The 16927-nt window shown below is 50.2% G+C and overlaps 1 protein-coding gene across 9 annotated transcripts in view; it reads left to right on the top strand.

Annotated features, from left to right (window-relative positions):
- Positions 1–16927, top strand: part of LOC149361751 (monocarboxylate transporter 12-like) — a 52801-nt gene that overhangs the window by 20786 nt on the left and 15088 nt on the right. Inside the window, exon 1 of one of the 9 annotated variants that reach the window (XM_089572789.1) lies at positions 12560–16221. The exons of the other annotated variants lie outside the window; for them this stretch is intronic. The gene's annotated coding sequence lies outside the window, so the exon portion shown is untranslated. Of the gene's footprint in view, positions 1–12559; positions 16222–16927 lie in introns of those variants that run through there. 9 annotated transcript variants of the gene reach the window in all.

Raw genomic sequence — 16927 nt, 5'->3', positions numbered from 1 at the left:
GCTCGCTCAGTTGGTTTACCCGCACTGAAAATGCATAAAACTGTCGGTCACTTTTTTTGCGCATTTATGATGCAGAAAAAGTTTCTTTGAATTCGGCGACGATACGACGCGCAGCGACGCGTTTATGAATATGCGAAGCGGACAAGGCAATTCACCGAGCTTGCAAGTGTGTATGTTCAGTATTTCGAACCACATTAACGATTACGAAAATTTAAAAGCTAAGGTTATCTTTTTTATTGACGGCCTTCAGTTTCGCGATACAGACTTCCGCCCCAAAATCAAAATTATAAAAGCTGATTAGTTAACTATAATTAATCATTTTTTCTGATTATTGAGCTCTATTACGTACATAATGCCCGTCTTGCTGTACGGTCCGCCTTCACTGACCACACCGACATATCCCTCGCACTTTTCAAAATAAAAATCTGTAAACGTTAAAAAATGTCATCCAATATATCTCTAAGCACTGCTTTAAATTGAAAAACCACTCCATTTTATGCTGCTCTAAAGTTTCTGATAATCATACAGCATAGGTAAGTACCTCTCCCCAAAGTAACACAATTACCACACAGAAATTGCGCAGGAAATTTTATTGGGGTCCATTTAATGCTCTTGTGGTTCTATTGTTCTGTATGCTTCTTATCGTCGATGCTTTTCTTTCTCGCTCCTCAATGCGCTGATATTAGAACCCACGGCCATCAACAGCAGTTTTCCGGAGAGCACCCGCGCCTACTTGGTCGGCAGGGCCGTTGTGTAGGCTGCGTGGGAGATAGTTTAGAGCGATCATGATATAAATCAGCGCAGAACTTGTGCACATGGCCACAGTAGCATAAGTCGAAGAATTATGCACTGAATCCGAGCCACCCTAGCGTAAAATGTATTCTGGGATATTAAAAGCTTAGTCTCATGCTTTTTTTTTCCGGCTTTACCATTAAAGTTTCCTGGCACAACCGCGAACGGAAACAGGTATACGCCAATAGACCCTTTAGAAAATTCAGCGCCATCTGGTGTGTGGTGCGCAAACCGCGGTGCCGCCGCCATTACTTGGGCATACGCCTGCCGGTATGCGCTCGGGCCAGATTGAAAAGTACGGCGCCCGGCGAAGCCAGAACAAGCGCAATTTTCTTGTTTCTGTGTCCTAGCAATGTTCCTTGACATTGGCTCTCTGCTCCAAGCTATAGTCGCGATGCCGGCATGCTGCTGTGTGCCTTTCTGCAGCCAGCGCGGCGAAGAGACGCGCACGGAAACAAGCAGTTTCTAGAGCACCGAGCGCATGGAGTAGCTGCATGCTTCTTTCTTCTCGTCCGTGACCTGTTCGTTTTCACATTAAAATAAGTGATATAAGTATGAAAGAGCAGCGAAAAGTTCCTTCTACCGTGTAGCCGCTCCGCTGTATAGTGAGCACAAAAATAAAGGTGCGACCTTCGGCGCACTCGAGGACATGCATTCTGATGCTGGCGACTGTTTCGGCGCTTCACAAAATCAATACGTAGCTGAAACGCGCTTGTTTTGGATTTTAAAGCATCCACGTCCATTCATAGAGAGTTCCGTGGGCGTGAAAAAGAGCACGACAATGCGGCGCGGCGAGGAGCGCCGTCGTTCTCTCCGTTGCGAACTTGCAGCAAACGATGGCGACATAGGCGGAGTGCAGCAGCAGCAGCTGTGTGTTTTCGTTCGGTCAGAAAGACTGCCAGCTATACTCGGGCGGCGACAAAGCATGCCTGCTGATGTTGCGAGCTTTCGGCAACGGCACCGCTCGCGGGCGCTCAGGGCGACGACCTCTGCGGCTGGCTGTCTGCCGTGGTCGTCGCTATAGGCCTGTAGCCTGCTTCGCATCGAAGGGGCAGGGGCCGGCGCTTCGGAAGTCGCCTGCGCTATAATTTAAGGCCTATTCTTCACTCCGCTTTGCTGTCAGCAGCATCATCTCACAATAAAATAATAGTATGGTCAATTAATACGACGCCTTCAGCAGCGGAGCTAGCGGGCGCCAGTCGAGCCGGACTCCAGCGTCGGGCCAGCGGCAGCTGCGAGGCGGTTCTCGCAACAAATTCGCTGGTACCACAGTTGTCACGGTTACCAGCAACTCGGTATTGACCGATGACCCAGAAAAATGATATATTTTCTCATTTCCCTATCCCAGGGTTTATTATTTACGTTGAGAACACTAATTACTTCGTTTTTATGACGCCGGCAGACGAGATCCAGGCTGGCCGGCCGGCAGGCTCGGCTTACTTCACGTTCGCAGAAGAAAATACAAAACAGCCATGCTACCAGAAAGGATGCTTGCTAGATTCTAGCAACGACAGCATGCATGTGCTAGAGTGGAGCTTTCGGCGACGACACCGCCTGCGGCAACGCCGGGCGACGAACTGCGCGCTGGTCCCCAACTGCCATAGTCGTCGCTAGGCCTAGATGCTGAACAGCTACAACGCGACTGATTTCGCACCGACGGCTAGCGCACCGTCACTGCTGATCGAGCGCCCGTATCCAGATCCACACGCATTTCGCCCTGCAGTGCGCCTGCTCTTAGTCGAGTCCAGTTCAGGTGTTGTTAGCCCCCCTTTATCGACGGTACATGTGACCTGCATGGTGACACGGCAACGCGCACTGTCGACGGATCGCAGTAATACCGGCTTGCAGCTTCGCTGAGAGGTGCGGTCGGACAATAGGAGTCCAAAAACCTTTCCGAATATCCGCCCGGGATGACAGTCGGGGCCCTCGACCACTCCAAATTTTCCGCCTGTCGATGGATCGCAGTAATACCGGCTTGTAGCTTCGCTGAGAAGTGCGCCCGGCCAATATGAGTTCAAAAGCCTTTCCGAAAATCCGCCCGGGATGACAGTCAGGTCCCTCGACCACTGCAAATTTCCGCCATCGCATTCACAAACGCAACCAGGCATACCAGAAGGTGGAAACTAGTGCAAAGGCTGTGCAGAGCGCTATAGCTGCGCGTCTTCCAGCCAAAGGTGCCCAAAATATGGCCCACGGCGCCGACGGAAGTTGCTGATGATGGTGCCTGCCGAGTTGCCAGACTGAATTTTCTAAAGGATCTATTGTTTCTGAAACACGTTCGTTCGTAGTAACCACCCGAAATAAAACGCGTACCAGCTCTTAATTCCACTGCTCCTGCTTAGCTGTAGAGCGCAAGCCTTGTTGCAAATGTAATGGCGTCATTGTAACCTAATTAGATACGCAGAACGCCGCAATGCTGATCCCGTGTTAAAATAGAATTAGCACTATTACGACAATGAAAAGGATTCAGTTCCTGATACGTGCATATGACAGAATCCATGACAGGCTGTTGTCTACGTCTCGTTACTTAGAAAATACATCACTAACTAGCCCCGCAATGTGCTTAGCGAGGTTAGTCCTTCATGTTTTTTGCGTTACACAAATCATGTCATGCACTTGAACTGCCGCTGGCAGGAACGCAACTCGTTGGGGGAAAAAATTCGCGACTGAAAAATGAGAGATTACTCTCCGACTGCACATAGCCCAGCTTACAAATAAATCATGCATTATGATACCATTTAGCTTAATTTGTAGCCCTATCAACGAAAACTGCCGACAGCATTGACAAAGGTAAACAAAGCAATACGTGAAAAACAGTAAATGGTTGTTCACGCTTACCTGAAATATTGATGATTGCAGGTTGACAGAAACCCTGGTCTTTCCCACTCCCTTGCACCCTGGATCCTTCCGATGCCTCATCATCCCATGCATGCTTGGTGCAGGTCATTTTAACGACGTCAAAAGTGTCTTCTTCCTCAAAACGCACAAGTGTGGCCTGTACCATGATTTCAAGATGAAAACAAGTGGATGCAACAACGGGTATAACCGGAAATTGCTCGCCCGGCAGGAAAGTGCGGAGCACACTGCATAGTCCGGCTTCTAGCTGTTCTAGCTCTGTGCAACAGACCGATAGATAGATAGATAGATAGATAGATAGATAGATAGATAGATAGATAGATAGATAGATAGATAGATAGATAGATAGATAGATAGATAGATAGATAGATAGATAGATAGATAGATAGATAGATAGATAGATAGATAGATGGACGGACGGACGGACGGACGGACGGACGGACGGACGGACGGACGGACGGACGGACGGACGGACGGACGGACGGAGGGACGGAGGGACGGACGGACGGACGGACGGACGGACGGACGGACGGACGGACGGACGGACGGACGGACGGACGGACGGATGGATGGATGGAGGGACGGAGGGATGGATGGATGGATGGATGGATGGATGGATGGATGGATGGATGGATGGATGGATGGATGGATGGATGGATGGATGGATGGATGGATGGATGGATGGATGGATGGATGGATGGATGATGGATGGATGGATGGATGGATGGATGGATGGATGGATGGATGGATGGATGGATGGATGGATGGATGGATGGATGGATGGATGGATGGATGGATGGATGGATGGATGGATGGATGGATGGATGGATGGATGGATGGATGGATGGATGGATGGATGGATGGATGGATGGATGGATGGATGGATGGATGGATGGATGGATGGATGGATGGATGGATGGATGGATGGATGGATGGATGGATGGATGGATGGATGGATGGATGGATGGATGGATGGATGGATGGATGGATGGATGGATGGATGGATGGATGGATGGATGGATGGATGGATGGATGGATGGATGGATGGATGGATGGATGGATGGATGGATGGATGGATGGATGGATGGATGGATGGATGGATGGATGGATGGATGGATGGATGGATGGATGGATGGATGGATGGATGGATGGATGGATGGATGGATGGATGGATGGATGGATGGATGGATGGATGGATGGATGGATGGATGGATGGATGGATGGATGGATGGATGGATGGATGGATGGATGGATGGATGGATGGATGGATGGATGGATGGATGGATGGATGGATGGATGGATGGATGGATGGATGGATGGATGGATGGATGGATGGATGGATGGATGGATGGATGGATGGATGGATGGATGGATGGATGGATGGATGGATGGATGGATGGATGGATGGATGGATGGATGGATGGATGGATGGATGGATGGATGGATGGATGGATGGATGGATGGATGGATGGATGGATGGATGGATGGATGGATGGATGGATGGATGGATGGATGGATGGATGGATGGATGGATGGATGGATGGATGGATGGATGGATGGATGGATGGATGGATGGATGGATGGATGGATGGATGGATGGATGGATGGATGGATGGATGGATGGATGGATGGATGGATGGATGGATGGATGGATGGATGGATGGATGGATGGATGGATGGATGGATGGATGGATGGATGGATGGATGGATGGATGGATGGATGGATGGATGGATGGATGGATGGATGGATGGATGGATGGATGGATGGATGGATGGATGGATGGATGGATGGATGGATGGATGGATGGATGGATGGATGGATGGATGGATGGATGGATGGATGGATGGATGGATGGATGGATGGATGGATGGATGGATGGATGGATGGATGGATGGATGGATGGATGGATGGATGGATGGATGGATGGATGGATGGATGGATGGATGGATGGATGGATGGATGGATGGATGGATGGATGGATGGATGGATGGATGGATGGATGGATGGATGGATGGATGGATGGATGGATGGATGGATGGATGGATGGATGGATGGATGGATGGATGGATGGATGGATGGATGGATGGATGGATGGATGGATGGATGGATGGATGGATGGATGGATGGATGGATGGATGGATGGATGGATGGATGGATGGATGGATGGATGGATGGATGGATGGATGGATGGATGGATGGATGGATGGATGGATGGATGGATGGATGGATGGATGGATGGATGGATGGATGGATGGATGGATGGATGGATGGATGGATGGATGGATGGATGGATGGATGGATGGATGGATGGATGGATGGATGGATGGATGGATGGATGGATGGATGGATGGATGGATGGATGGATGGATGGATGGATGGATGGATGGATGGATGGATGGATGGATGGATGGATGGATGGATGGATGGATGGATGGATGGATGGATGGATGGATGGATGGATGGATGGATGGATGGATGGATGGATGGATGGATGGATGGATGGATGGATGGATGGATGGATGGATGGATGGATGGATGGATGGATGGATGGATGGATGGATGGATGGATGGATGGATGGATGGATGGATGGATGGATGGATGGATGGATGGATGGATGGATGGATGGATGGATGGATGGATGGATGGATGGATGGATGGATGGATGGATGGATGGATGGATGGATGGATGGATGGATGGATGGATGGATGGATGGATGGATGGATGGATGGATGGATGGATGGATGGATGGATGGATGGATGGATGGATGGATGGATGGATGGATGGATGGATGGATGGATGGATGGATGGATGGATGGATGGATGGATGGATGGATGGATGGATGGATGGATGGATGGATGGATGGATGGATGGATGGATGGATGGATGGATGGATGGATGGATGGATGGATGGATGGATGGATGGATGGATGGATGGATGGATGGATGGATGGATGGATGGATGGATGGATGGATGGATGGATGGATGGATGGATGGATGGATGGATGGATGGATGGATGGATGGATGGATGGATGGATGGATGGATGGATGGATGGATGGATGGATGGATGGATGGATGGATGGATGGATGGATGGATGGATGGATGGATGGATGGATGGATGGATGGATGGATGGATGGATGGATGGATGGATGGATGGATGGATGGATGGATGGATGGATGGATGGATGGATGGATGGATGGATGGATGGATGGATGGATGGATGGATGGATGGATGGATGGATGGATGGATGGATGGATGGATGGATGGATGGATGGATGGATGGATGGATGGATGGATGGATGGATGGATGGATGGATGGATGGATGGATGGATGGATGGATGGATGGATGGATGGATGGATGGATGGATGGATGGATGGATGGATGGATGGATGGATGGATGGATGGATGGATGGATGGATGGATGGATGGATGGATGGATGGATGGATGGATGGATGGATGGATGGATGGATGGATGGATGGATGGATGGATGGATGGATGGATGGATGGATGGATGGATGGATGGATGGATGGATGGATGGATGGATGGATGGATGGATGGATGGATGGATGGATGGATGGATGGATGGATGGATGGATGGATGGATGGATGGATGGATGGATGGATGGATGGATGGATGGATGGATGGATGGATGGATGGATGGATGGATGGATGGATGGATGGATGGATGGATGGATGGATGGATGGATGGATGGATGGATGGATGGATGGATGGATGGATACTTGAGGCCGTACCCTTTGTAACGGGCGGGCACCACTAAAGTGAGCACCCAGACCAAAAAAACAAAAACAAAAACAAAGAAACGAGATGAAAGCGCACAAGAAAGGTTGGAAAGAAAACGCAAAGTTCAGAGCAAGGAGTTCGCTCATCGACAGCGTTCTCATCCGACTGTGCGGTTTCGCGCTGTTAGACACAGTGCGCCACCAAAGAATCAGTCGACGCTTGGTTCGCAGCACACCCTCGCTCTTGTGCTTGGAGTTGTCTCCCTCGTCGTCCACCGCAGGATCGTGAAAGCCGAGCGCCTGAGGGAATGTGGTGCCCTCTGTCGGCATCGGATGGAGTCTCTGGCACGACATCACCAGGTACTCGATGGTCTCTTCCGCACCGCCACACGCTCGGCATAGTGCTGCCTGTGCTTCTGATGTTGCATCGAAGCGACGGCGGTACACCAGTGTCGGCAGCGCTCCGGCACGGGCCTCAAACAGCAATGTGCTACCCAGGCCGTTGTCAAACAACTTTTCTGGTCCGATGCTGTTCTTGCACTCCCGGTACACAGCCAGTGTCGGTTTTTCAGCGAGCGTCTGCAGCCACTGCTTATTCTCCAGTTCTTGGACCCGTCTCCTTGCCTCCTGTTTCCACGCCGTTGCTGATTTGGCATTTATGGGTGTCTGGAAAAGGCCATACTTGCCTTCTATACAGTGGAGGCGCTTCACCCATGTAGTGCATAGGCATGTCGCAGCTAGGTATTTAAAGACCCGCCTTGCCCATCGGTCGCGGCTCATGAACTGAAGTCGACCGCGGTACTCTAGCTTGCTGCATGCCTCCCTTGCCTCAAACCTAGACCATCCAAGGTCGCCTTGGATGACTGCATTGGCCACCCGTCCATGACAACCGACTGCAGTGCGGCCAACCTCTGTCTGTCTGCGCTCTAGCCAATTCCTGGTGGCTGATGGGAGGCAGACCATCGCGTTGGCGAACGTGAGTCCTGGTACGTGCGCGAGCTTCCAGAGGTCGCGGACCATAGTGTACTGATGGCACCCGCACAGGCATCGACGTCTGAGGATGCATTGCGCTCGGAGTGCAGACTGACGGACCTTGGCCTCTGCAGCCTGAACATGCAAGTCTCAGCGCACAAATTTATGCCCAGGTATTTGTACGATGTGTCGACTGTCAGGGGATCTTCGTTCAACGTCAGCAACAGCTGATCAGTCGCCTCGCCCGCCAGCTGAACAACCATGCATTTTCGTTGGTTGAACTTGAGTCCAAGGCTTCGCAGCTCCACGGCACAAACGTCTAGCATTTTTTGTACATCCTGTGGTGTTTCGGGTGGCGCCACCAATGCCTTCCTTAACAGCGCCACTAGCAACTGCTGCTCCTTGCACCGACCACTCAAGAAGAGCCGTGCACCAACATCGCTGTGCTTGCTGTGTTGGAAATGGCACGGTAAACAAATACATGAAGAACTGGAGAAGCGAAGAAAAAGGAAAAACGCTAAAAGAAGAAATAAAAAAGAGGTATCTGCCGGCGACAACACGGGGATCCCAAGTGAACTCAAAAACAGACGGTGACGCACATAGCTTCGCAGGGGGGGGGGGGGGGGGGGGCGCACTGCAGGTTCAAGTTAAAAGAGCCCTTTCCCTCTGACTACCCACAACTTACCGGGCCATAACCGGGCAGACCGGTTACCTCTCCCGTTGTGTAGCTGCGCGTAGCGCGGTTTCTCTTGAAAAAGGCCAGTTTTGCACATGCTTTGTACTTTTTGCAAATCTGCACAACGCGTGCTTTTTTCCTCCTGCTTGAACGCTGACAAAGAAAAAACTTCTAGGAGAATTCTAGGAAGAGAAGCAGCTTCGCTACTACCATCCTGCCCTTCCGGTCACCCGCCCCCCGAGTTCCCCATTCAAAGGCACAGTCCGAGACTGGAGAGAGCCAAGACGGCCGTGCGAGACAGGGAAAAGCGGACTAGAGTAGAAAGCGACTAGCGCGTTCAAGGAGCTCGAAAGAACAATTAGTGAAAATATGTGAAATGTAAGCAGCCTGAAACAACCTTAAGCCTCAACTCGATGTACACTTCCGAGGCGTACACGGAAAGCGCCTACGCGCAAGTACGCTGGAGCCTGTCTGCGCATGCGCAAGGCGCGACGCGCGAGCAGGTGCGAGCGGGGCGCAGATATCTGTGCATGTCAGATATCGGCACCTGCGCACGGGCGCTCGCGCGCGCGTCAGAAGCGGGGTCCGGTTTACAACAATGGGAGGACCGCGGGGCTCTCGGCGACTCTCTTCATGGCTGGAAGCTCTTTCAGCCTCCCCGAAACTTTCTTGAAATCCTTGCAGCTCCCCAACCATCTTTAGTTCACGCCTTGACATTTTTTTCAGTCGGCTCGCGAGGGGTAGCGAGCCAGCACTAGGAGCATGGAGCTTCATGCCACTTTTCGACGCCCGTCGCGGCGCGTGCTGGGCGCGCAGGCGCTTTGCTGCGTCGTGTTTTCGGATCACTCTGCAGAACGTATTATGTAAACTGAACCGAATAAATATTTCGTCCTATCTACATAAACCAAAGAGAGGCTTGATTGAGACCTGGTATGTTCGAAGTGATTGTTAAAGCGAATTTCGAAAATCGCTAGCTCTCTGCTCCTTGCGCTGGACACTGCGGAGTGAATTCGACCATACATCACGTCAGATAAATCACAAAGGTCCCAATCGCCTGTCTTGGAGATTGAAACGATGCGCAGTTTGATGTTTGCATTCGCTCGCAGATTTAGCATCTGCTTGTTCCGCAGATTCGGACCCCATGCTTGAGCGGTTGTGGCACATAATCACGTCATTTTACATGTTTTTTGCTTTAGGACTGGGTGGATTACGGGAACGTTTCAGCTGGTTATCAAAGGTAACGGCGCGCCTTCTCTATCAAATATATAGCTAGTCAAACGGCAATTTCCGTTTTGGACAAATACGTTTCATGAGTTTTTTGCACACATAAATGATGTTGTGAAGGTGCGGTTTCACAATTTATATTTTAAGAAATGATTAGCGGTACACCACAGTTGTTTCTGTATGCAAGTTATTCGGCCAGGTGGCCGTATAGTGTGATGGAATTATCACCGTTAATTTCCTAACCAACCTCTTAAAATTCTAATTACTTGCTGAAACTAAACCGCATGTTTTTGTGAAAACACAGGCAGTCATTCTGTTAGGGCGTTATCTTTGCCTGAATTTTTCAAAAAACGACGGCGTTCTGAGGTATCTTCAATGTCCGGTTGAATCGACGTGATTAGGACCTGACTAGAGTGACCAAGTGCGCCAAACGTTTCCCTGGTGTGATGACCAGGTGCATCTCCTGATGTTTCTTCGATTTCTCTTGCCTAGAATGAAACGAAACACTTTTCAGCTTCATCTAGTGCTCGTCGTCATGAACACAAGAAACTCAGCAACAAAAGCCTTCTACCATGGAACAGCAGTTAGTCAGCAAACTTCATTAGAAAATTTAGATCGCTGGTATATACTGTTTTGCATGCATACTAATTGCACGGATTGGTCCGATTTTTTTTTTTTGGGGGGGGGGGGAGGGAGGGGAGGAATTTGTGTGCGCTGTACTCCATTGCAGCACACAACAACATGTTGTTGTAGTTTCTTAAGGAGAAGCAGAAGGCTGCAACGGCTATAAGAACCGAATTGCCTGATCTGAGGGTCGCTTTTCACTAAAAAGTTGAAGACGGGGATCGTCATCCGTGATGAATTTTACAAGAAAAAGAACCCTCCCATCGACCACCGATTATCTGTTGTTGAATTCAGTCGGGCAGGGTCAGGCTAACCTTTTTTTTTCATCACATCTGCTCATCAGACATTCCATAAGCTTTGACTGTGACTCGGTGCCCTTGGAGTCCACTCTGCCACTCCAAACGCCTACCTTTCTTCGGCTCGTTACTTGGTCACCTTAAGCTCATTTTTTCCACATTTTGTTAGTGCTAAGATATGGATGACACCAGTTTGTTCCGTAATGCTCTAATCCTTCCCCTTGACGTTATCGCTAGTATTAACCTTGCCATGCCCAATGCGGGCTACACGGCTGCTTGGAATCCCGTCGAACCGATCGCCACTCGAGTCGACGGAGCTTTGCGGAAAATGAGAAAAAGATATCTTAGCGGAAAGTTGAGCACTCAGAGGCTCTTCGGTGTCCGGCCGACATTCGACGGTTTCAGATGCTTACGAAATGCGAACAGAGACCGCCCCTGTCATTGGCGGTGGCCGTTATCTTGCCTCAGAGCCGCGTCCCGCAACTGCTTCGGCCTTCTTGATTTCGACATCTGCTGCTCACTTGTTTCTTCTCCTCTTTGTTTAGCACACTGCTTGCGTTGTCGCTAATTTAGTGCTTCAAGTTAATCAGTTGTCATTCAGCATTTACAGCGCGCGCTTACAATTTCAACGGGAATACACAAATGTCGACTGCACTGCAGTACCACCGTTGTCTGCATACCTGTGATCGTTTGTATGGCATAAAACGCAAGCTATGTTAAATATTCTCTTTCTGATGCGCGGATTGTAACTATACTTGTTTACACAGCATGATCACTGCAAAAAGACCGGGTGATTGCGATGAAACACTTGATAGCCGGAGAACTGGCACTTCCCGGTCGTGGTAGATCCGCTTTCTTCCATACCACAAATACTCGGTGCTGAACTGCTTTATCCAGAAGCATGTTCGACGATTGATCGTATCAACGAAAAATGGTCTCATTTGTTATCAACGAGCGGCGCCAATGGTCGACTGTTGGCTCCCTAAAGCAATGCTCGCCATGTCGGCTGACACCGGCGCTTCCCGCTCGTTCTATTCGTCCTGCGATATCAGCAATCCTCCGCTAAGGGATACAGTTTCCAAAATTTCACTTATGACCGTTTGCATTCGCCAAAACTTGTGTATTCGCTCTCCACAAAAGCCGAGGCCACATACGCGAACAATGTTGCGACCTTCCTGCGCGACAGTCAAGGGCGACCTTCCGGCGCGACGGTCAGGGACGGGCTGACCCTACCGCCCATTAGTGTTCTTTTTTTGTGTGCGATCTCCCACTTGTCGTTTTCAGCCACATGTCCTTCTGGCCCGGGGAGCGCCTGGGGGGGGGGGGGGGGGGGGGCGTTTGGAGGCTCGCGCTCTGGTCTTCCGAAGTAATCAGTTATGAGCCGTGCCGGCTCACCCAAAGCGGAAGCTCTTTGTGTGAGCGCGGGCGCCGATGCCCCCTCAAAGGTGCCGCGGTTGGAAGGGGCTTTGCACAGCGTGGGGAGAGCGAGGGCCAGTTGTACTCCGGACGCCGAACGACGAGCAGCTAGCTTCGCTGACTGCTCGAGCGTTCCGGGAGATGTGTAGTTGGTTGCATTTGATTCTTGTGTTTAACATGTTAATAAATTCACCGAGTTAAGTTTCAACGACTGGATCAAGCCTGATCATTTGGGATTAGGCCAACGAATAGCGGCAGCTACGCATAGTTACAACAAACAATGCGGACTAGCGCTTATTCGTCGAAAGCAAGGGTCTCATCAAAGCAGCTTATGATGGCGCTGGAGAGCTCGGAAAGCGCCGTGATATGGTCTGGTTGCGTGCACAATTAACTTCAATTCAAGAGAGAAAAGCTATCTTTTTCTGATTTAGTATTTTTTGCCGTAATATGGGGAGTCATCATACTAAGAAGCAAACAGAATACGCGTGAGCGTCAGGTAGGATAGGCTGTACAATCCTGCCGGAATGAAACGCGAACACGCATATCGCCTTCTTTTTCTACATTGCACAGAGGTATTCACTTGCAGCCAGTTTAAAAATATATACTTCGGTAGACCCTTCACCCAGACACAGGAATCAGGCTAGTTCTGCACAACAGCTGAAAGTAGACGGGCAAAATATTTTGTTTTGTTCACATGCGCTGTTCGCTTGCCTTGCTGTAGACGGAACAAAATAAATAATTTACATTGCATTTTTTTTCTCACATGGTGTTTCGAATGGGGTTTTAATAGCCGAATGATGGCTGTGGTGTCGAAGTTAAGTATAGGCTCCATGTGCTGCCGTTTGGCGAGCACGAGTGACGTCATCTGGGTAACAGGGAAGAGGGAGGGGGGGGGGAAGGTGGACGTCGCTCTCTCGTTCAGTTTGCAGTCAGCTAGGAGAGCGCCAAGATATTCCCTCCGAAAGCGAAAACAAACTTCGCTAATTATGGGTGGCTCGACCTACTGCTGTGTTTATATATCGAAGATAAAATTTCATCTCTTTCCATGGAGATCATGCATGCTTGCGCATGCACATGAGGGTCCACTGGAACAGAGACTATTTTGGAACTAAATTCATGAGTGAAAACTGGGAGCGGATTTACATAGTCTGGGGTGTTTTCAATATGCCATCACTGGTAAGAGTCCTAGGAGTTGCTTTGTTTCTTTGTGTAAACAGAAGGAATGCACTGAGTAATAGGCAGTGGTTTTGGGGGCGTTCTTGGAGCGGGTATCTGTAGTTTCAAACTACGGTTTTTTTTATACATCTGTGTGGCTCAGCGGGTTAGGGCAGTTTTTTCTTTACATGCGTGCGTGCGCGTTGTGGGTACGATGTCGTTTTTCTGAGCGTGCTTATGTAGTTTTTCACGATGTTTCGCTTATAAGTTTTCTGTATGGATTTGTATCACGTTGCATACAGCGGTTTAAAATTTTTATATTGATATTGGTGAATCCCTGCCACCCAAAACCTTTTTCTTGATCAATAGAAAGAAAACTAGGAAGTGCATTGCATTTTGTAAAGTAATTTATTGCATTTCACATCGCTAAACCCTTCCTGAAGTTTACTATCACAATGCGATACATCACGCCAAAATTCCTTTACTGTCCATAATTAAATTAATGCCCTGAGGAAATACCTAACACAAAACTCCTGCAACATACTCAGGAAGAAATACTTAGTGTTTTTGTTTACTTTGTTTACTTACACCCATGCTTCTCTGAGCGGAATACATGTACATAAAGCAAAGCAGTGTTCATCCTGATGACATCCAGTATATAGCACTACCATTGTCTGTGTGTAGTAACGATGCGTTTTTCGCAATTCCAGCCGACCATGTTAGGTATGCGGCTGATTTCATTATGTGAGTCAATTAGACACCTGTTCTTCAAACTCTAAGGGCACTTAAAGGAGTATGGACACCTAACTTTTGGGTGCGTGTTATCTTCTTTTTAATGATGCGTGAGTCATTATTATACATGGACTACCACGTGGTGTTCCTACAACTGCTAAATAATTTATTATCGTTTTTTTTCTCTTGCTGTTTAAATTTCAATAACTGAACTATGAGTGGGACGTCAATGAGTGAGGCATGAAAAAGTCCGACATAATCGCTGCGGCCTCGTTTTAATTCACTACAATGTTGAAGCCAGTCAGCCAGCTTCATTGTCCGGACTTGTAACGAATGTAAAACAGTGATTATATTGCACTTTTTTCATGCCTGCTTAGTCATTTCCGAAATTCTGTGTCGGCACGTCGCCGGCGGGAAAATCACGTCTACGTCCAGGTTCCTGACCTCGGATCGCCACCAACCGGTCTATAGGAGTGCTACTTCATCGCCTGTACGCCTGGTAATCAAAATTCCAAGCGTTCTGCGCCGTTTTCTGGCACATCAGCATCTGGCTGGCCGCCCACGCCTGGCGCGCTAAGCCAAGCCTACATCTGCACCGCCGGGGCAACGCCCCCCGCGCTCGCCAGCATGCTCGCAGCCGGAACGGCGGGGAGCTCGCCTAGCCAGTCAGCAGCCCAGGCGCTGAATCACAAGCACTATGCTCCCGCGGCGCCCCGGCAAGCCACCGCAGCCACGATCGTCATGAAATTTGCGAACCACCTCAACCTCGGCAACACTTTATTCCCTGTGCTCTGTCGGTCCGTCATGGATTCCGCCCGCCTAACCAAGACTGAACGTGACAATACCTACATCAAACTCCGCACCTCGCAAAACATCCTGGCCATCGATACCCACCGCCCAGCCGCTGCTAACAAGCTGCTCCAACTCAAGCAAGTTTCACTGAACAACACCCAGTACGAAGTCACCTCGTAAGTAGCTAACGACCCCATTAACGCCCGTGGTGTTATACACGGCATCACCATGGACTTTACCGAAGACGACTTTGCCGCTAACCTTCGTGTTGACGGCACCCGACTACTAAGCGCCCGCCGTCTCGGTCGTACCAACACACTTCTGCTCACCGTCGAAGGGCCCCGTCTACCACGCTATGCCGTCTTCTACAGCGGAGTGGACCGCGTCTGCCCGCAAAAGCCCCACAGTAAACAATGCACGCATTGTCACGCCATAGGGCACCGTGCCGACGTCTGTCCTAACAAGCCTAGCCTTGTTCGGTGCTCGATTTGCAGCCAACCGTTTTCTCCTGACCAAGACCCAACGACTACCCCACATGAATATAAACCACACTGCTGGAACTGCAAGGGCGACCACACACCGTCTCATCCTGAGTGCCCCGCAAGGAAAGACGCCGACGCTGCAGTCCTAAAGTGGCACCTCGCCCAACGACGCCATCGCGCCCGCGCCGCCCCTCCACCCCCTAAAGCCGACGCGACCATCTGGCCGCCCCTGCCTACCTCGAACCGCTACAAGGCCCTTCAGCTCTCCTGCAGCAGCAGCAGCAGCAACAGCCCGGGGCACGAGACCGCGCAAAGAAGTCAATCTCGAACCAAGCCCTCTGCCAAGCGGCCACCGTCCACCACTTCTGGTGCGGCAACCAGCACCTCCACCCCCTCTACTAAACCGCAAGCTTCCGTGATGCAGTCGCAGACTCCACCAAGTCACCAGGTGAGCGGTCCATCTCCCACATCCATCGCACCCCCTCCCCCGTCCTTCCAACACCGGTTTTACTCACGTCCCTCCACACCTACTCCACTTTCACCCCTCCCTACCGACAACGCTATTGCTCTCATACAGCAATCCTTTGCTCCCGTCCTATTGGCCTTACAACAACTGACGGCTCGCGTCGAGCAACTAGAGCACCATCTCCTCTCCCTCGCGTCCTCTGCCCCATGCTCTCCCGACACAGACTCCAATGCTCCCCCTCGAAAGCGCGCAAGCGCCCCTCCTGTGCCTAACCTCGACACCATGGAGGAAGACCCGCATGATGAGTGATATCATGCGACACACGTCCCCACCCCAAAACCCTCTAATTATATGGCAGTGGAACTGCCGCGGTTTTCGTCGCAAGAAAAATGCCCTCTTGCAACACATGCGGATTACTGGCGTTAACCCAGACGTCATCGCACTGCACGAAACGCACGGTGCCTTTTCTCTTCCAGGTTACGACCATTTTACTCAGCCAAGTATAGTCATGAAGAGAAAAGGACATCAAACGCCCCCTCCTCCGCCGATTTTGACGGTTACATACATACGGCGCACGATACCCACCATTCAGGAAGATACATCCCACCTCAACTCAGGGACGAAAGAGCATGTCCTGACACACTCCACCTATCAGGGTCACCGTATCACGATTTTAAACTGCTACTAG

Source organism: Amblyomma mixtum, chromosome 2 (assembly GCF_055824585.1).
Source record: "Amblyomma mixtum isolate Tamu chromosome 2, ASM5582458v1, whole genome shotgun sequence".
NCBI classification, from domain to species: Eukaryota; Metazoa; Arthropoda; class Arachnida; order Ixodida; family Ixodidae; genus Amblyomma; species Amblyomma mixtum.
The sequence above is the reverse complement of the archived record's forward strand: the minus strand, read 5'-3'. Positions and strand labels throughout refer to the sequence as shown.